At 38.6% G+C, this 21,277-nt stretch overlaps 1 protein-coding gene across 5 annotated transcripts in view; it reads right to left on the bottom strand.

Annotated features, from left to right (window-relative positions):
• Positions 1–21,277, bottom strand: part of B3GNT2 (UDP-GlcNAc:betaGal beta-1,3-N-acetylglucosaminyltransferase 2) — a 398,515-nt gene that overhangs the window by 27,833 nt on the left and 349,405 nt on the right. For all 5 annotated transcript variants that reach the window (XR_004352765.1, XR_004352798.1, XR_004352797.1 and 2 more), the window contains one exon: positions 18,737–18,875. The gene's annotated coding sequence lies outside the window, so the exon portion shown is untranslated. The remainder of the gene's footprint in view (positions 1–18,736; positions 18,876–21,277) is intronic.

Here is a 21,277-nt window from a genome sequence, read left to right as displayed (position 1 = left end):
GAAGGGGACTCCTTACAGATTTGTATTTGAAAAGGGAAAAGTAACTAATAAACCCCATATTTGTCAGGCATGGTGGAGGGAAGCTTAACTTGGATTTTTTTTTCCCAACACATTTATTTTAACCATTGAGCTCCTGATCCCAATGCATTTGAAAAACAACACACACATAATACCAATACTAGTTTGATAACACTTTCTGAGTCATTGATTCTTTGATACTTTTCCCCCAAAAAATGCATGTGTGTATTTGTACTCATACAACTACACTTTGGGGTAGTCACTCCATTCTCTGAAACAATAAACTCTGACCTACAGAAGTACTTTGACTTCACTGTGGTCCTTCCCCTCCTCTACTCCCCACACCACCTGCTGCCAAGAGGAGACTGGCCAGTGGCACTGGGCTCCGGGAAGGCTGGATGTTAGCAGGATACCTGGGGATGGAGTCGGCGGCGGGGATGGGTGGAAGTGTCAGGGCAGCGCGCCATCCGGCTGCTCCTGTTGCGATGTGTCAGGAGAGCGGCAGCAGCAGAAGCGGAGAGGAGAGCCAGAAGCATGGTGGCAGCAGCAGAAGCCCACGACAGTCAGCGCTCAGCGACTCCCTCACAAGGCGTGGGCGGTGCCTCGCAGCAGGCGGCGCCCACGTGGGAGAGGAGAGGAGAGGGAGCAGGGTGAACCCTGCCCTTTAGGAGCACTGCCGGAGAACAGTCACTGTAAGTCCCAGGCGCGGCGACAAGTATTTTTGCTAGAATCTGGGTGATTTTCTCCCTCCTCAGTGAGAAGCGTCCTGCCACGCCCAGCCTAGGGGCGGCAAGGGGTGAGCAGGGACAGAAAAGCAGCTGAGACCCCGCGTGTTTGTCAGGCATGATGGAGGGAGGTTTAATATGGGCTTTATTTTAAACGAGGAAGTCCCTGATCCCAGTGCATTTGAAATATAACCGTCACAAAACACCGATATTAATTTAGTAACATTCTTTGAGTCACTGATTTCTTTGACATCTGCTCCATGGTGGGCAGGACCCACAGAGCCAGCGGACCGGCTGCAGGGGATGGGACTCTCCTTGACCAAGCGACCTGGAATTACTGTAAACTGCGCACCCGCAGGGCGGGGCAGATTGGCAGGCTGGGCCAGCAACTCCGAAGCCTTTGAGGGTAGGTTGGAGGTCTAGATGCCGCCCTCCCAGAGTCAGGAGCTGAGCTCGGCTCTTGGGCTCCAGGGCGGGGATGGGTGGGCAGGGCCCTGCCAGGTGGGGCATCTCTCTGCGCGGTGACCCCCATCCCCAGATCTAAAGGGAGAACGCAAAACAGACAAAAAAACAAAACAAAACAAACGGGGAGAACACAGACCAGCTAATAATTCTGTAAATTATTCAATGTACAAAGGCCTAAAACAGATACCTCAGGCTGCTTGCACTAATAAATAACAACTGCATCCCTAAGTCCTGTTGGGGGTACAGAGTGTAATATTTAAAAACAAGATAAAAAGAAAGCCACACTTGGTCCTTAAAATTAACTTGCCTTCCCTCATTTTACCCTCCCACCCATGCAAGTGGGTGTTTTTACCTCCACTTTTACTTACAATGGAAGAAACTGGCGCTGAGGGGTTGCTCAAGGTCACACAGTTAATAATTGACAGAATCAAGATCTAAACTATGGACTTCCCTGGTGGCACAGTGGTTAAGAATCCACCTGCCAGTGCAGGGACACGGGTTCGAGCCCTGGTCTGGAAAGATCCAACATGCTGCAGAGCAACTAATCCTGTGCGCCACAACTACTGAGCCTGCGCTCTAGAGCCCACGAGCCACAACCACTGAAGCCCGTGTGCCCTGGAGCCCGAGTGCTGCAACTACTCAAGCATGAGTGCCTAGAGACTGTGCTCGGCAACAAGAGAAGCCACTGCAATGAGAAGCCCACGCACCACAACCAGAGAAAGCCCACGCACAGCAAAGAAGACCCAACACAGCCAAAACCCCCCCACAAGATCTGAACTAGGTCTGACCCCAAAAGAGTGTCCTTAGTCGGTGCTGCATTCCCTCCTCAGAGATGAGGCAGATATACTTCACCCTTAGTGAAAAGAATGAGCCCCTCTCCAAATAAAGATGCCACTGCCAAGGTACCTGGGAAAACTATATTGTCTTTCCTTATTTTCTGACCAAAGGATGTCTTTGCTTTGAGCTATTTACACCCTCCCCGTTATGAGATGGACCTATGATATGGACCTAACTAAGCCCGTGTTCAGACCAAATGATCCAGCCTGGCATTACTGACAAATGATGCACAGTCCCTTCCAATAAACACAGGCTTTTAAACTACCTTGGTCATTTAACCGTTAATTATCCAACCAGTCTACAGATATTTAATGAGTACCTCTGCCTTTTCCCATGCCAATCTACTTTTTCCTCTGCCAGCTATTTTTTTTTCAAACACGGTTAAGATCCAGTTTCTCCTTTGCTTAAAAACCCTCAGTGATTTCCCACCAACTACGGGATGAAGACAAGTCTTGTCTCAAGAGCCTCCTGACTGTCCCTGCAGCTCTTAAGTTTGGAGCAGAGACAAAGTAAAACTCCAAAGTAGAGCCAAGTGTTTTTTATAGCCGCAAGAGTACTAATTCTTGTCCTCAGATCCTACGTGAGAATAATCAGAGTATAAAGTATAAATAGTAAATCAAATCCTTTTCTCCTCAGCCCTAGAGAGTTTCTAACAAGGAAATGTGGGCTGCTCAGAGTGAGGGATTCAGAATTTGTCTCTTTCTTTATAACCTATTCCTATCTCTTTTGAAAAATGAGCCCAGGAAGCTTTGGAAAAAAGTTAACTGGAAATAGAAAAACAGGACAAAAGCAAAAAGGAAATGTAAATATTCTAGGTTTAAAGGTCAATGTCATTGCTGGGTTCATGCTTCAAAGTTTACTCTGGATTTCCTGGTAGCCAGGGAAAGAAGGAAAGAAGGTTACATTATTTGAATTTTATTGATATAAAAGAGAAAACTTACCAGGTCTTGAAACAAGCAATTATTTTTTGTTGCTATTTTTATCTTTGTCTTCATTGCTTTTTTAATTATAAAATTAGTGCATGTCTTTTGTAAACAATCCAAATAACACAAACAATAAAAAGTGTATGCCCCCTTACTTCCATTACGCTTCTCAAGAAATAAACCCTAAACCCTGAAACTAACCATTTATTTCTGGAGGTTTTTTGTTTTTGCAATCAGAAGTATTTACATAGCTTTCATAGAATATGGGGGGTTTTGTGTATGAGGGACATCCTTCTATATCTATATCTATCTATATATATCTACCTCTTTCATTTTAATGAGAATAATATTCCATTATATGAAGGTAGCATAATTTATTTAACCATTCCTCTATTTAACTTGTTTCTGATTTGATAGTCTTATAAATAATGAGCATCCTTGTACATACACTTTTGGGCAGATATATGAGTATTTCGGTAGGAAAGATTTCCTCAGTGGAACTGAGGGATCACATGGCTCATACATTTAAAATTTTGATGAATTGTCTTTAAAAAAAGACTGTACCAATCTATACTCTCAGCAACAGCGTTTGAGAGTGCCCATTTCCCTGTTCCCTTGCCAATACTAGTATACTATAGATAGTATCAACATTTTTCACTTTCTGGCACAAACTTCTAAATGGAATTTCTTCTGGCAAGGTCAGTATAATTTAATCAAGAAAGGAGACCAATGATACAGTCTCATTCCTCTTGTTCTAGGGTGTTGCTTTTCAGGCTGTGCTCTGTGGAGCCCAAGGAATTCTAACGGACGGGCGCGGGAGAGCGCAAAAGGAAAAGACTGCTACCCTCTTAACCAGGGCAACTGAGTTTTTCTGTTTACCTGTTGCACTTTGGGATAAGACTTTATTTGAAGATAAGATTCCATTGTTAAAAACAAGTTTGCAAACCACAGGTCTGGGCCTTGTTTCTTATGGAACCATTAGCAACTTGAAGAAGAATTGAAAGTGGGTTCCTTCAAACCCACAGTGAATCTCCACCTGCAGCCAAAATATTGTCATTTATAAATCATGTGCACGTGTGAGTGTCGGCTAATGGCCTTGTTCATGCTGGGTGTCACCCTATAATGCCCAGCTGCTATCCTAAAACACCATTTCTTCCAAGATTTGGATTAAAATTTCCTTTCTCTAACTACCCACCCCACCTTGAAACACACACATGCACCGCTTGTGTGATCATATCCCTGTTTGTCTGTGGAAACTGGATGTCACCTGAGGCTTCATTCCCTGGAGACCCGGGTACAACTCCATGGCCCACAATCCTCTATGATTTCTGTGAGCTCTTCTGAGCCTTGGGTTCTCAGGCCTACTCTGCCTCCCTTCCAGGTGCTCTCTGAGATCCATCCTGTGAAACTTAGCTCCTTCTTTGGCAGTCACACACACACAAACAACAGCAATAAACTACTCCTTTGCACACAGCATTCCTGAGAAGAGTCAAATTTACTGTAGATAGCACCCTGGGAAGGAAGGTCAGAGAAAGAGGGCTTTGAGTCACAAGGACACAAACAATTTAAAAATGACATGTTGAGCATCCTGTGGCCTTTCGTGGCCTGACACCAGCCTGTCTTTTTCTTACTGGCTCCTCTCTTCTCTCTTTCCATTCTTTACCTTCCCCTACTTCCCTCCCCTACCCCCAGACTGAACCAAGAACCTTGAAGTATTTTCCTCTGTGAAGCATCGCAATTCAGCTTTTTCCAGCTTTTACCCTCAAACTCCCATGACCAATCTCTTCCTAGTGCTCATCTCACTAAATTATTCCATTGGGTAGAATGGAAGTTTTCTTTAAAAACAGCAATAGAGGGCTTCCCAGGTGGCGCAGTGGTTGAGAGTCTGCCTGCCGATGCAGGGGACGCGGGTTCGTGCCCTGGTCCGGGAAGATCCCACATGCCACGGAGTGGCTGGGCCCGTGAGCCATGGCCGCTGAGCCTGTGCGTCCGGAGCCTTTGCTCCGCAACGGGAGAGGCCACAACAGTGAGAGGCCCGCGTATCGCAAAAAAAATAATAATAAAAACAGCAATATATTGTTTTTTTCTCTACACCCCTGCTATTTCTTCCTAACTGAAACACTGTCATTGTATTGCTTTTGTCCTTTTATTATTTTATATATCTGGGCCTTCCAACCAAATGTTAAGCAGCCCACAGACAAGAGTTCTGCTTTTTGTACTTTTTAAATGCCCAGTCTCTGGCATCTGCCTTACAAGTGCATGATGAATAAAACAACCACTAATTACATAATTAAAAGAAGAGTAAATGATAAATGAATGTAAGAAGACCCCTGGATATTTTGAAAGATGTGGCAGATACCTCCTTGCAAAGGCCATAAAATTAGTAATTCTTAGAAAGTTCAGTTAAAACATTCAGACATATTTTCAACTCGTATTTATCTTTTAGGAGATCCATAATGTAAGCTTATCCTACTCAAAATATCCACTACTGCATATTTCTTTTTCATGTTGGCCTTTTCTCTTCTAAACTTTCTTTCCTACTTCTCCTGTGAGCTAGATGTTATTTTTGTTTATTCCCTTCCCGCCTGTCCAGATAGGAAGGAAGCAGAGATGATTATCTATATCAATACAATATCTCCTCTTGCTGGGATCCCAAGAATAAAGAATACTATATAAAGTAGCATGCTATGTAAACCAAGGCTTAGAACATCCTGTAGTGAACCATCGTAAAATATCACTTGAAATTCCTACAGGATCTTCTGCCTGCTGTGTTTAATTCCTAAATCTCATGTTATTAAAAAAAAAGTCTGTTTGCTCTTTCATCAACACTCACATTACAGAATTTTTTTCATCAAAACTGGCTTAGTTTGGAGTGAGGAAGCAGGAACATATGACAAGTTAGAATTTCTTATATTTGACCCTTTGCTATAAATTTAAGCCCATGAATAGCTCAAAGCTCAGACACTGGGCCCAATTCCATTGTGGATATATATAATTTTATACAGAAAGCATAGACTCTGTCCTATTCTGTTTGTCTGTATAACAGAATTTTTGACAATACATTCAAGTGAAAAAAGTTTTGCCCAATTATATGCTGCCTACAAGATGCAGATTTAAGGACACATATAGGCTCAAAGTGAAGGGATATAAGAAGATAGTCCATTTAAGTAGAAGTCAAAAGAAAGCAGGTGAACTATATTTATATCAGACAAAATAGACTTTAAGCCAAAAATGGTAACAAGAGACAAAGAAGGTCATTATATAATTATAAGTGGTCATTCATTAAGAAGATATAATAATTGTAAATATATACACACTGAATATTGGAGCATCTAAATGTATTAAGCAAATAATAACAGCTCTGAAGGGAGAAATTGACAACAATACAATAATAGTAGGGGACTTCAATAACCTCACTTTCAGCAATGGATAGATCCTCCAGACAAAAGCAACAAGGAAATGTTGGACTTCAACCATACATTAGACCAAATGGACCTTATAGACATTTATAGAACATTCCATTCAACAGCAGCAGAATACACATTCTTCTCAAGTGCATGTGGAACATTCTCTAGGATAGATTATGATAGGCCACAAAACAAGTCTTAGCAAATTTAAGAATACTGAAATCATACCAAGTATCTTTTCCTGTCACAATGGTATGAGACTAGAATCAACAACAAAAGAAAAGTTCAAAAGTTTACAAATATGTGGAAACTAAACAACACACTCCTGAAAAACCAATGGGTCAAAGAAGAAATAGAAAGAGAAATTTAAAAAATCTTAAATGAAAATGGAAACACAACACACCAAAACCTCTGGATGCTGCAAAAGCAGTTCTGAGATGGAATTTATAGCAATAAATACATATATTAAGAAAATAGAAAGATCTCAAATAAACAACCTAACTTTACATTTCTAGGAACTAGATAAAGAAGAACAAACTAAGCTCAAAGTTAGCAGAAGGAAGGAAATTACAAAGATCAGAACGGAAATAAATGAAATGGAGACCAGAAAAACAATAGAAAATATTAATAAAACTAGGAGCTGGTTTTTGGAAAGATAAACAAAAAGCCTTTAGCTAGACTGACTAATAAAGAGAGCTCAAATTACTAAAATCAGATATGAAAGAGGAGACATTACAACTGATACCACAGAAATACATAGGATCATACAAGACTACCATGAACAACTATAGGCCAACAAATTAGATAACCTAGAAGAAATGGATAAATTCCTAGAAACATACAACCAACCAAGGCTGAATCAGGAAGAAATAGAAAATCTGAGCAGACCGATAATGAGTAAGGAGATAGAATCCATAATCAAAAATCTTCCAACACAGAAAAGCCCAGTACCAGACGGCTTCAGTGATGAATTCTGCCAACCATTTAAAGAATTAATACCAATCCTTCTCAAACTCCTGCAAAAAATTGAAGAGGAGGGAATAATTTCAAATTCATTTTAAGAGGCCAGCATTACCCTGATACCAAAGCCAGATAAGGACACCACAAGAAAAGAAAACTATACACTGAAATCCCTGATGAATATAGATGCAAAATTTCTCAACAAAATATTAGCAAATTAAATTTAACAACACATTAAAAGGATCATACACCATGACCAAATGAGATTTATCCCTGGGATGCAAGAATGGTTCACTACACACAAATCAAGAAATGTGATATACCACATTAATAGAATAAAATATAAAAGTCATGTGATTATCTCAATAGATGCAGAAAAAGCATTTGACAAAATAAAACATCCTTTCATGATAATAGCCCTCAAAAAATTGGACATAGAAGGAACATATATCAACATAGTAAAGCTACATACAACAAACCCATAGTTATCATCCTATTCAACAGTGCAAGATTGAAATCTTTTTCTCTAAGATCAGAAACAAAACAAGGTTGCCCACTCTGACCACTCTTTATCAACATGGTACTGGAAGTCCTAGCTAGAGCAATTAGGCAAGACAAAGAAATAAAAGGCATCTAAATCGCAAAGGAAGAAGTAAAATTGCCATTATTTGCAGATGATATGATCTTATAAATAGAAAATCCTAAAGACTCAACCAAAAACTGTTGGATCTGATCAATGAATTCATTAAATTTGCAGGATATAAAATCAACATACAGAAATCAGTTGTGTTTCTATACACTAACAACAAAATATCTGCAAAAAAATAAAGCTATCCCATTCACAGTAGCATCAAATCAAGAAAATATTTATGAATAATTTAACCAAAAAAGTGAAAGAGCTATACAATGAAAACTACAAGACTTCAATGAAAGAAACTGAAGAAGACACAAACAGAAAGATATCCCTTGTTCATGGATCAGAAGAATACTGTTAAAATGTCCATACTACTCAAAGCACTCTATAAATTCAACACAATCCATATCAAAATTCCAAGAGCATTCTTTACAGAAATAGAAAAAATAATCCTAAAACTTCTATAGAACCACATAAGACCCTGAATAGCCAAAGCAATCCTGAGAAAGAATAAAACTGGAGGCAAAATATGTCCTTGTTCAAACTATACTACAAAGCTACAGTCATTAATACAGTATGGTACTGGCATAAAAATAGACACAGAGACCAACGGAATAGAATAGAGAGCCCAGAAATACATACCAGCATATATGGCCAACTAATACTTGACAAGGGAGCCAAGAACACTCAGTGGAGAAAGGACAGTCTCTTCAACAAATGCTCTTGCGAAAACTGGATAACCATATTCAAAACAATGAAATTGGACCCATATTTTAAAATTAACAAAAATTAACCTGAAATGAATTAAAGAGTTAAGCATAAGACCTGGTACTATAAAACTCCTAGAAGAAAACATAGGGAAGAAAGCTCCTTGACATTGGTCTTGGCAATGATTTTTTTAGATATGACACCAAAATATCAAGCAACAAAACCAAAAATCAATAAATGGCACTACATCAAATTAAAAAGCTTCTGCACAGCAGAAGAAACAAAAAACAACTCGAAAGGCAACTTAAGGAATGGAAGAAAATATTTGCAAACCATATATTGGATAAGGGGTTAATAACCAAAATATATAAAGAACACATACATTTCAATAATGAAAACAAATAACCTGACTTTAAGACGGGCAGAGGAACTGAATAGATATTTTTCCAAAGAAGAATGCAAATGGCCAAAAGGTACACAAAATGATGCTCAGTATCACTAATCTTCAGCAAAATGCAAATAAAACCACAGCGAAATATCACCTCACACCTGTTAAAATGCTATCACCAAGAAGAAAATAGCAAGTGCTGATGAGGTTGTTGAGAAAAAGGAACCCTTGTGCACTGTTGGTGGGAATGTAAATTGGTTCAGCCACTATGGAAAACAGTATGGCGATACCTCAAGAAATTAAAAATAGAACTATCGTATGATCCAGCAATCCCACTTCTGGGTATATAGCTAAAGGAAATGAAAACAGGATATTGAAAAGATGTCTGCAGTCCCATGTCCAATGCAGCATTATTCATAATAGCCAAGATATGGAAACAACCTAAGTGCTGGTCAACAGATGAATGGATAAAGAAGATGTGATCTGTTTGTCACATATCATACACACACACACACACACACACACACACACACACACAAAATGGAATATTATCCAGTCATGTGAAAGAAGGAAATCCTGCCATTTGAGACAACATGGATGGACCTTGAGGGCATTATGCTAAGTGAGATAAGTCAGACAGAGAAAGACAAATACTGTATGATATCACTCATATGTGGAATCTAAAAAAGCTGAACTCATTAAAAAAGAGAGTAGAATCGTATTTATCGGGAGGGGGTTGGGGAAATCGGGGAGATGTTGTTTAAGGATACAAGCTTGAAAGTAGTAGATAAATAAGTTCTGGAGATCTAATGCACAGCATAGTGATTATAGCCAACAAGAGTGTATTATAAACTTCAAGGTTGTCAAGAGAATAGATCTTAATTGTTCTTACCACAAAAAAGAAATGATAATTACATGATGTGATAGAGGTGTTAGCTAATGCTAAGATAGTAATCACATTGCTATACATAAATGTATCAAATCAACATCTTGTACACCTTACACTTGCACAATGCTATATGTCAATCATATCTCAATTTAAAAAAGAAAGAAAAAAGTTTCTATAATTCAGCAAACTTATTTGGTATCATATAAATAACAAAGAATGATCAAACCCAGAAAATATTATCCAGTGGCTCCTAAGTCTGGTGAAAAAGGCTGACCTGCTTACTTGTTGACATTCAGCTCTTATCTGCTATCATTCCATCTGTCCATATAACTCAGTTATAGCAGAAAAAAAAGTTTTATAAACCGAAAACAACACACAAAAGAAAAAGAAGGCAAGTTTATAAATAATATGTGTGGGCAAAATGAGTTATACTTTAAGTATTTATATTTTCTGTGGTTCTCACAATAAATGTGATAAAGAGAAAAAGATTGAAGATGTAAGTGGAGTGACTTAAGCTATGGCTTAAGCGTCAGCCACACCTGGGTTTAAATCCTGGTTCTGCAACTGTGACCTTGGGAAAGTTGCTTAACTTCTTTAAGTCTGTTTGCTCAGCTCTGAATTGAAAGTCATAATATCTTTCTCATAATTGCTACTGTGAAGACAAAATGCAAAATATGTGCTTAATAAGTGTAGCTATTTTGTTGTAATTATTATCACAGAAGCTTTGCTATGTAGCACCTTGCCATCTAAATTAATTTTTGTATTTGTGTCTCCCTTTGAGCTTCTTCAAAACACTTTATATGCATCATTTTATTTGAATCTCATAACAACTTGTAAGCTAGATATGACAGACATAATTAACCTCATTAGGAAACCAAGATCAATGCATTGCCTCAGTCATCCAGCATCTAATAGCGTCGGGACAAGAATCCACGTCTTATCCTTATCTTCAAGAACAATTCTCCAATCTGTTCTCACACAGCAGCCAGAGGGAGCTCTTTTTTAAAAAAGCATCATCTGATGATAATGTTATCCCCTGCCTTTTTGTCCCCTCCCCCTCCCCTTCTTCTCTCCCTCTCCCTCTTTTCTCGATCTCTATCTCTCTCTCCTTTTAAGTTTCTAGTTTGAGATTGGTCCAGAAAAAGAAAATCCTGACTCCAGCTCAACTGGGTGAATCTCTATACAGGACAGGAAAGCCTATAGTCCTATGACTCAGTCCAGATAAACACCAGAAAGAAAAAAGAACAGGTCAACAGTAACCTAACTGAACAAGTGAATACTCATGAGTTTCTCTTGCCTCCTTCCTTCTACCTCATTTTCATTCTGCTCTGGAAAGATCAGAGGGCACTCCACTTAGAATGCCTCTGCTAGAAAACAGAAAGAGAAATACTGGGAGGGAATTTTTTGTGCAAAAACATTTATATTCACTTTCTTCTCAAAAATGTTGTGGGCAGAAAGTATGAGAAGAAAATATAGAAATACATGAGGCATTGCAAATACACGTCTAATATCCTAATATCAACTTGCTGTAGGTCAGTGATTCCTCAACTTTTTCAGAGTTGGAACATCATCCTTTAAAAGTTTCATAATGTTTTTAGAATTAAATGCAATTAAAATCAATTTGAATAACAATGACAGCTCTTTAACTGATGTTGCAAGACCATCATTGCTCTATACTGCAATGGAAAAATTTAGATTTCAAAGTTTTTCCATTTCAGTATATATTCAGAAAACATAGTTGTTTGTGACTGAGGACAGCATTTATCAGATCACTTTTATCCACAGAAGAAGCATGTAAGCATTTGTATTATGAGATACATTATGATGTTGAGGGTAGAATTTCCCCTTAAAACCCATCTCCTCCTCTCCTCCTAACTTTGCCACTAATCCTTAAATTTCATTATTAAAGGTTAATTCCTTTAGGGAGGCAATATTGTTTTATACCAAGTTTTATCAGAACAAAGATATAATCAATTGTAAGATGTACCACTATTTTACATGCCAGTAAGAAAGAAAAACCAATGCCAATTATAATAAGACATCACCAATTGTAAGAGGCATCCCAATTTCAGAGACACTAAAATGTGAAAAGTGTGAGTCTTAAACTCTATGAAATGAAGTAATTAGGGGGATGGACCTTAATATCAAACACATCTGGATGGACATCCTGTTTCTGCCATTGGATAGATGGCTTGCCTTGGGGAAATTACTTAACTTCTTTGAACCTCTTTCTTCTCCTCTGTGAAATTAAAATATTAATATACTCCTCTGTGGTTAGCAAGAATTACCTACAGCGAGAAATAGAAATGTGCTTAGTGCAGAACCCAGCCCTTAGTTAGGGCTCCAAAATGAAAACTATTATTGTTATTAAGGAATTATCCTTTTAAATTAATTACCACTGGGGATAGTGGGGTATTAAGTCCCCACTGCCTCTGATTCCTGACTTTCAATGAATTTGTGAGATCTGAGATAAAACAGATCTTCACAGATTGAAGCTTTTGACAAGACATTTGTTTGTAGGAGAGGAGATAAGTCCAGAATGGGGAAATGACTTAGGGAGGGAAGGCGGGGGGGGGGGGGGGGGGGGGGGGGGGTTGGGGAGCTGGATCACCAAGCCAAATAGTATTGTGTCTTCAAACTTTGGCTCAGGATTGCTTCTGGTTTCAACTTGATTCTACATTAAGAATATACTCATACCTTTGAAAACAATGTTAAGTGAAAGAAGCCAATCAATAAAAGACCACATGTTGTATATGATTCCATTTATATGAAATGTCTAAGAATAGGCAAATCCATAGAAACAGAAGTAGATTAGTGGTTTCCAGTGGCTGAGGGAAGGGGGATGGGGAGTGGTAGCTAAGGAGGATGGGTATTTAGGGTGATAAAATTAGATTGTAATGATGGTTGCATAACTCTTGAATATGCTTCAAACCATTGAACAGTACACTTTAAATGGGTGGATTTTATGGTATGTGACTGAAACCTCAATAAAGACATTCAAAAAATTAAAAAAGAATACATTACTATATCCTGCTATTTTGAAGTCTAAAACTAAACTTTAAGAAAATCACTTTACTTTTTAAACTATAGAAACAGCTGAACACACTTAGAAAAAGAAATGTATCAACTTTACCTTAAATTACACATAAATCGATAAAACTCACAAAGTTCAGTTAAGGTTTTCACTTTATTTCCACCCACTACATGTAAAAATGGTCAATTCTAAACATAGTCTCCAATTTTGTGAACTTCAGAAGATTTAGTCACAGGGATAATGATTTAGCCTCTGTCATGAGCCGGCATGCATTGTGCACTGGGCATGCAAAAGAGCTTCTTATAATCAGGAGGGATATTCAAAATATTTAAAAACTGGATGGAGTCAGAAACTGAGTAACCAGAATGGATGCCAGCTGGAGGCCCCTTAGTTGGTGGAATTTGGAGGAGGCTGAAGGTCCAGGAGGAAGGGCCAGGGACATTGAAAGTGGTGGGATTGCAGAATGGGGGCACTTGGAAGCTCTAGCAGGGGCCTTTTAATAAGTGATACAAAAGATTTCAATATGTTATCAACTAGTTAGAGCTGTTCCAGGGCATTTCTGGTATGCCAACAGGATGCTCACCTGGTTCTCCAAATGTGGCCTTAAAATCTTAGAAGTTTAGAGATGATCTCTTTTCCTCCTGACATTTTACAGATGAGAAAACCAAGGTTGAGGAAAGGTGAGTGGCTTGCTTACAATGCATGAATAGTAACAGAGTCAGAAAGAGGGTCCATACCTCCAAAATCTCAATCCAGATTAGATAAGGTAGGGAAAGTGGGCAAAACCTCCTCATACCAAATTAACTTGCCCATTCATCATCTTTAACCATTTCCAAATCAAAGTTGCAATTTATTTCCTAGTTGTGTGCATAGCAAAAGCATATATATTCTTCATGAGAGTAAAAGACCTTGAACATGGAAAACAAATGGACAGTGGGTCCAGACTTCCAGGTAATTACTGTTAAATGATGTTAATGTGAAACATCATGGTACACATGTAGCATTTCTCAACAGAAGCCATGCATCATTGCCAAAGCAAATTTGAAGAGAATAAATCAAAGGCATTTAAAATAAAATATATTGGCACATAATCTCATTTTGTAACTTTTGTCTTCCTAGTTATTAGAAAGAAAAGATTAGAAAAGAAATAACAAAAGCTAGGCAAAAATTATTGCACTCACCTTAAGTTTTATTTAGAGAATTGCCAATAGAATGATGCAGGAAAACTTTTTGGATGCATAGGGTTTTGTGTATATTGGGGAAGAGATGAGGATATTCACTCATTCATTCATATTTTAATAATAACTACTGATATATGAATGGCCCTTCACAGTTTTAAAAGGGCTTTACTGGGAATTCCCTGGAGGTCCAGTGGTAAAATCTCGGGGCTTTCACTGCTGTGGGCCTGGGTTCAATCCCAGGTTGGGGAAATAAGATTCCACAAGACATGCGGTGTGACCACACACAGACACACACAAAAATTGCTTTCCTAAACATGTAGTAGAAGACTATTGACACAGGAAATATTTCGCAATATATTGCTAAGTAGAAACGCAGGCTACAAAAACATATGCAGTTAAAATGTTATTTTTCTTTAAAAGGAAGAGTGTGTGTGTATGTGTGTACCCATACATATAAAAAAGATTGAAGACACTGAAATACTATCTATTCTCCTTGGTTGATAAAATGATGGGTACTTCTTTGGTATTTTCCTTTTTCTTTTTCTGTTTTCCAAGTTTCTTGTGCTAAACATGTATTAGTTTTTAAATTAAAAAAAATTTTTTTTAGGGCTTCCCAGGTGGCACAGTAGTTAAGAATCTGCCTGCTAATGCAGAGGACACGGGCCCAAGCCCTGGTCCGGGAAGATCCCACATACTGCGGAGCAACTAAGCCCGTGTGCCACAACTACTGAGTCAGCGCTCTAGAGCCTGCAAGCCACAGTTACTGAGCCTGCGTGCCACAACTATTGAAGCCTGCGCACCTAGAGCCTGTGCTCTGAAACAAGAGAAGCCACCGCAGTGAGAAGCCTGCACACCGCAACGAAGAGTAGCCCCCACTCACTGCAACTAGAGAAAGCCCGCACACAGCAGTGAAGACCCAGCGCAGCCAAAAATGAATAATTAAATAAATTTAAAAATTAAAATTAAATAAAATAAAATTTTAATTGCTTCCATCTAGGCCAACAGGCACTTGAAAAGATGTTCAACATCACTAATATTAGAGAAATGCAGATCAAAACCACAATGAGATACCTCACACCAGTCAGAATGGCTATCATCAAAAAGTCTACAAAAAATAAAAGCTGGAGGGGGTGTAGAGAAAAGGGAACCCTCCTACACTGTTGGTGGGAATGTAAATTGATGCAGACACTATGGAAAACAGTATGAAGTTCTTTAAAAAACTAAAAATAGAGCTACCATGTGATCCAGCAATCCCACTCCTGGGCATATATCCAGAAAACACACAAACTCCAATTTGAAATACAATATATAGAATGGATAAATAACAAGGTCCTACTGTATAGCACAGGAAACTATATTCAATAGCCTGTGACAAACCATAATGGAAAAGAATATGAAAAGGAATGTATATATATGTATAACTTTGCTGTACAGTGGTAATTAACACAATATTGTAGTTCAATTATACTTCAATAAAAATTAAAAAAATAAAAACACGTTGTTAGATTTAAAAAAAAAAGAAAAGATACATGTACCTCAATGTTCATGGCCACACTGTTTACAATAGCCAAGACATGGAAGCAACCCAGGTGTCCATCAACAGACAACTGGCTTAACAAGGTGCACATATACAATGGTATATTACTCAGCCATAAAAAAAGAATGAAATATTGCCATTTGCAGCACCATGGATGGACCTAGAGGATATCATAGTAAGTGAAGTAAATCAGAGAAAGACAAATATAGTATTATATCACTTATATGTGGAATCTAAAAAATAATACAAATGAATCTATATACAAAAACAGAAACAGACTCACAGACACAGAAAACAAACTTACAGTTACCAAAGGGGTAATGTGGAGGGGATAAATTAGCAGTATGGGATTAATAGATAGAAGCTACTACATATAAAACAGATAAGCAACAGAGATTTACTGTATAGCACAGGGAACTATATTCAATATCTTGCAATAACCTATAAGTGCTTCCATTGAGCCTCATGACAATCATGGGACATATAACACCTCATTTGACAGAAGAGCATACTGAGTCTCAGAAGAACTGAGTGACCTGCTACTTGACAGGTAGCAAATATTAGAGCTTGGGTTTTCATCTTGGTCATTTGACTCTAAATCTTATGCTCTTTCCTCTACATCACAATGCTCAGTTCTCAGAGCTGGCTTATGTGATGGCTCAGGGTAGCACATTCAGAGCTATCTTTATGTTATCTTTGCAGCAGAGCATCATCCACTCATTTGTACCTGTTAGTCATTCTGTAGAAACCAATTTTCCAATTAAACGAGTAGATGTTCTGGAAGTGGCACCAAAGTCTTGAAGCAATTAAGCTCCCACAACAAATCCCTGCAGCTTATTCATTTGAGTAGCCTTTGTTCCAAAGCAGTACATTACGCACCACTCTCAAATCTTTAAAGCTTCCTGGATTCTCTCCTGGACTTTGTCATCTATATTACATGCAATTTTCACTCTTATCAGTTTTTATGAGGTATGTGTTCTTCTGAGACCTTTTTCTTAAAAGCTATTTCTTGCTTCCTAAAAGACCCAGTTCCACTGTGAAAAAGCAAGGAGAGTTATGAGCAGGTAGAGCTATAGAGCTAAATGTGACCACAAGCTCTGCTGGAAGCTCTGAAAATTACCGCATTCCCTCAATACCTCACAAATGAGCTGGGAAGGCTGCTGCTGTTAGCTTTCTGGGCATAGAAAGAGTTCTCAGTCAACCGAGAGTCCCTGCCTTAGGATTTACTGAATACTGTTTTATTCCTTGACTTTTCACACAAATTCTGCAGCATCAGGTAAATGTTCTGAATGAGTGACATTGTCCAGATCAGAAAGATTTGGAGTGGAAGCTCTATAACCATTTTGTAAGGTACAAAGGGAAGATGTAGGTTAAGCCAAAATCTTCTGGATTTTGTGTTCCTTTGCCAGATGAAACTATCTTCATCCTTCAGAGAGTTGATGTGTGGTTCTGGGCTTAATAATGATGGTTTCTAGGTGTTTATTTCTTTATTCTGCTTTTTAAAAACAATGCATATCTTTGGCCAGAGGAGAGGATGCTGATATCTAAGTAATATGACCCAGATATGTCTAGACTTCATAGTCAGCCCTGTCCTGGACTCACAGACACCTTGAAGTAGGACTCAGCACTTCTATACTTCTCAACAAGAACAAATTTGACTCCCTGAGACATTATTAGAAACACAGGTTTTATTACAGATTTCATAGAGAGATGCATGAAAGGGTTATATCAAGCACCAGATGGCAAACTTTCACAGAAACTCCTATTAAACATCCTCATGCACCCCACAAAGTTCCCCTCGGCTACCTCTTCACCTTTTAATCTTGTCCACACATAGGCTTCAGTTTTCCCTGGTTCTGGATCTCACTGCCTTGTCCCTTGTCCCTGCCCTCCCCTTCTACCTCCTGCAAAAAAATAAATAAATAAAAAGTTTCCAATGCAGAACAAGTTACTGAACTTTCTTAATCTTGCATCCTCATACCAATCACACTGTCCAGCAAAGAACTTCTTTTGGAATCAGTTGGGTATTATAAATTGCAAGCAATTTTTCTGTGTCACAAATAGTGTTGGCCATCACTAATTATTAGGAAAATGCAACACAAAACCACTCTATTACCTCACATCTATAAGAATGACTATCATGAAAAAGACAAGAGATAACAAATGCTGGCGAAAACATGGAGAAGAGGGAACTGTTGAGCACTCTTGGTAGAAATGTAAATTGGTAAAGACACTATGGAAAACAGTATGGAGGCTCTTCAAAAAAAATAATAAAAATAGAACTGCCATATGATCCAGCAATTTCACTCCTGGGTTATATCCAAAGGAAACAAAATCAGTATCTCAAAGAAATATCTGCACCTCATGTTCATTGCAGCATTATTTACAATAGCCAAAACACAGAAACAACCTAAGTGTCCATCAACAGATGAATGGATAACGAAATTGTGGTGTGTATACACTCAATAGAATACTATCCAGCCATTAGAAAAAAAGAAGTCTTGCTATTTGCAACAACATGGAGGAAACTTGAGGGCATTATGCTAAATGAAATAAGTCAGAGAAAGACAAATACTGTATAATCTCACATATAGGTAGAATCCAAAAAACCAAACCCACAGAAACAAAGATAAGATTTGTAATTGTCAAAGGTAGGGGGTGGGGAGTAGGTGGGGGTTGTAGTAGCAGGGGGTGATGTAATTAGGTGAAGGTGATCAAAAGATACAAACTTCTAGTTATAGGATAAATAAGTTCTGAGGATATAATGTACAACATGATGACAACAGTTAACAATACTGTATTGTATATTTGAAAAGTTGCTAAGAGAGTGGATATTAAAAGTTCTCATCATAAGGAAAAAAGTTGTTACTATTTGAGCTGATGGATGTTAACTAATCTTATTGTGGTGATAATTTTGCAACATGTACATAAATTGAATAATTATGTTGTATACCTTAAACTTATACAATGATATATGTCAATTATATCTCAATAAAACTGTCGGGGGGGGGACCAATAGTGTTGGCTTACCGTGCCAATTCCTTCTGAAAAGGTGGGTCCAAGTTCCGAGGAGGTTTTCTTCAAGGGTATTTCAGTAAAATCTTGAGTCTGTCTTTAGCAGAGCCATCTAGTTGGGATGTGAAGAGACAGGGCTTGAGATGGGAGGAACCTAAGGAATTTAAAGTGAAGAAAAGAGAAATTAAAATTTATTAACTATTGTGCTGGGTTCTTAACATTCTTTATTTCATTGCATCTTCACAACTAAATTTTACAGATGAAGAAACTAAGGGCTTAGAGATGTTAAAATAAATTTGTAAAGTCTCATTGCTTCTAAGAAGCGCAGCTAGGATGCTAAGCCAAGTCCATTTACTCCAAAGTCTAAGGTCTTTCCTTATACTCCATCACCTACCATGGGTTTTGGATTTCCAATATTTAGAAAACTGCCTCCTCTACCATCCCATCAAGATCCCTGGCAGCTCAGGGGTGCATCTGTCCACAGAAAGCCATTTCCCCTCTTACACTGACCTGGTCCAGGGACAGTTGGATTTAACAGCCTCTCCTGGCCTAGTCTCTCTTTGTCCCATTGCCAGTTCTATCCAAGCAGGCACATGAATCCCTGACATCTCATAGGAAGGTGAAAGTATTGACATTGTTGGGAAAGGGATGATGGATGAACTTGAGTGCTGTAATGGAAAGGACCCTGAACCAAGATGTAGGCTACACAGACTACCACAGAATAAGTCAGTGTGTTTTCCTATCTTTGATCTCTTTGGAAACAAATGTCTGCATAAAGTGAAGTGAAACAGGAAATAAAAGAGAATTCATGTTTGTGGACTGTTTCTCATAATGTCTCTCAAACATACAAAAGTAAACCTTTTTCTTTATTTTATATTTGAATGATTTAGCAACTTGACATGAACAGATTTAGTCTTGCAGTATAAAATAGGACAGAACATATTTTAGTTCTTTCTGTCTTCTCCAAGATGCATTATATTTATATATCCAGGGCAGGCTGTATGTAGACCTACTTCAGCTGCCCACACAATGCCTGATGTGTCATTGCTCAAGTTACTTCTTTTCTTTCTGCCCTAATTTCATTGACTATAAAAGGAAGAATGTAGACTAGATAACCCCCAGGTTTCCTTCCAGCCATGTGGTTTACAGAGTGGTGAACTCTGCAAAGAATGACTTCCCTTGTGGGAAACACTACCTCCTATTCTGTGAAGGATCTCAAACTCAACATGTTTACCCACAATCATAGCTCCCTTAAGGTTATCCCCAAAAGTACAGGTAGAAAGGGGGATAAGGGACAGAATGTAAAGAAAGCTGAGTGGAAGGTGAGAGTAAGTCTGAGGAAAATGTAATTGCGGGTTAACATGACTTTGCAGTTTTTTAGGGTATGTGTGTGGATTCCACTTACTCTAGTTATTTATCCCCAAGTTTTATTTATTATATTTTACATAATACTAACATTATACTACATTAAAGAGGAGACCATGTGGAATTCTTGATTTTGGTTTTTGGATTTTCAGAGAAATCACTTCAGAGACGGCCTTAGCTATTTGCCCACATGTATGTGGGTAGGGATTTTTCAATCATTAGCTGTTTGGATTTTAAACGTCTTCAGATATTTACAAAAATTATACATTGATATAGAAATCCACTGAGAATTAAAGGAGCCCTGTCTCCTGGTTATTTTTGTACAGTTACACATGAGATTTATTCCTGGATTAGTACAGAGAACTTTTTGACTAGACTGAGATAATCCCAGACAGCTTGTGAATATTGTCACTGACAGAAGGCAGGCCTGCATTTTGAAGACACTTGTCAGACTGTGACCTGTGCAGCATTTAACACTGTATCTCACTCGCTCATCCTTGAACCATTCTCTTCTCTTGATTTCTATGACACCAGATTCTCTTATTTTCCTTCTCTTTGTCCTCTTTTTCTTGGCCACCTTTCTAGGTCACCCTTCTTTTCATAACCTACTAGTCTACCTAGGAGCTGTCATTCACTCTCAAGATGCTGATCACCACCTCTACCCTGATAAGTCCCACAGCTGTATCTCTAGCCCAGTCTGTGTCTTGACCTATACACCTAAACATCCAACTGCCTACTCAACGTCTACACATGGATGGCCCATGGGGATCTCTAACTCATGTCCAAAATGAATCTCATCACCTTCCCTCTAAACCTGACCCTCTCCTCTGAGTTCCCTGTCTCCACAAATGACTCCACTATCCACTCAGTTGCCTGAGCCAGAAAATTGAATAGCATCCTTGATACTTCTTCTTCCTTCCATACCCAACACCCATCCCATCGATCATCAGACTCAGTGGAATCTAACTCTGCATCATCTCTGGAATCTGGCCACAGCTCTTCTCCTGCACTTGTGCTCCCTTAACCCAGGGGACCCCCATCTCTTACTTGGAACACTCTAATAGCTTCTCCTCTGATTCCCCACTCTGCTCCTCTTCATTCCATTCTCTACTTTACAGCCAGAGTGAGATTTTAAAAGAAGAAATCTGATCATTTTGCCCCTCTGCTTCCCATGGCTCTTAAGTTTAAGTC

This window comes from Phocoena sinus, chromosome 13, assembly GCF_008692025.1.
Source record: "Phocoena sinus isolate mPhoSin1 chromosome 13, mPhoSin1.pri, whole genome shotgun sequence".
Lineage (NCBI taxonomy): Eukaryota > Metazoa > Chordata > Mammalia > Artiodactyla > Phocoenidae > Phocoena > Phocoena sinus.
This window is presented reverse-complemented; position numbering and strand designations above follow the sequence as displayed.